The sequence below is a fragment of the Arachis duranensis genome, chromosome 10 (genome assembly GCF_000817695.3).
Source record: "Arachis duranensis cultivar V14167 chromosome 10, aradu.V14167.gnm2.J7QH, whole genome shotgun sequence".
Taxonomy (NCBI): Eukaryota; Viridiplantae; Streptophyta; class Magnoliopsida; order Fabales; family Fabaceae; genus Arachis; species Arachis duranensis.
The window spans coordinates 100,182,462-100,182,906 of NC_029781.3; positions in this window are offsets into that span (position 1 = coordinate 100,182,462).

Genomic DNA, 445 nt, shown 5'->3' on the forward strand with positions numbered 1-445 from the left:
AAATATTTTGTTAACAGCCTTAAAAGGCCAAAAGAAATTGTTCAAACACCACCAACAAACAAGATATAAAGAGTTTAAAAAAGGGGGGACTCACAGGCCGAGCCCCCATATAGCCATATAAAGTTATTTCTGCAGAGGAGTAGACAGATCACCACCACCAGAGTCAGGAAAAGCGCCACCAGGACCGGAAAGAGAGGCAACCACAGGAGATGAAGAGGAAGTCGGAGGAACAACAGAAGAGCTCGAAGCGTCTTTAGAACGAGGAGGGGACTCCATAATCCTCTGCCCCCGAGTCTTCAATTATGACTCGGAAACAATTACGGGGGCAGGAGGATCCACAATAGCACCATCAATGACGACTTTGTCCGGATCTAAAGGAGAAAGGTCCAGGTCAGGGGCAATGACTCCGACCTGCTCCTTGAAAATCCTCCAAGCCTCCTCAGCA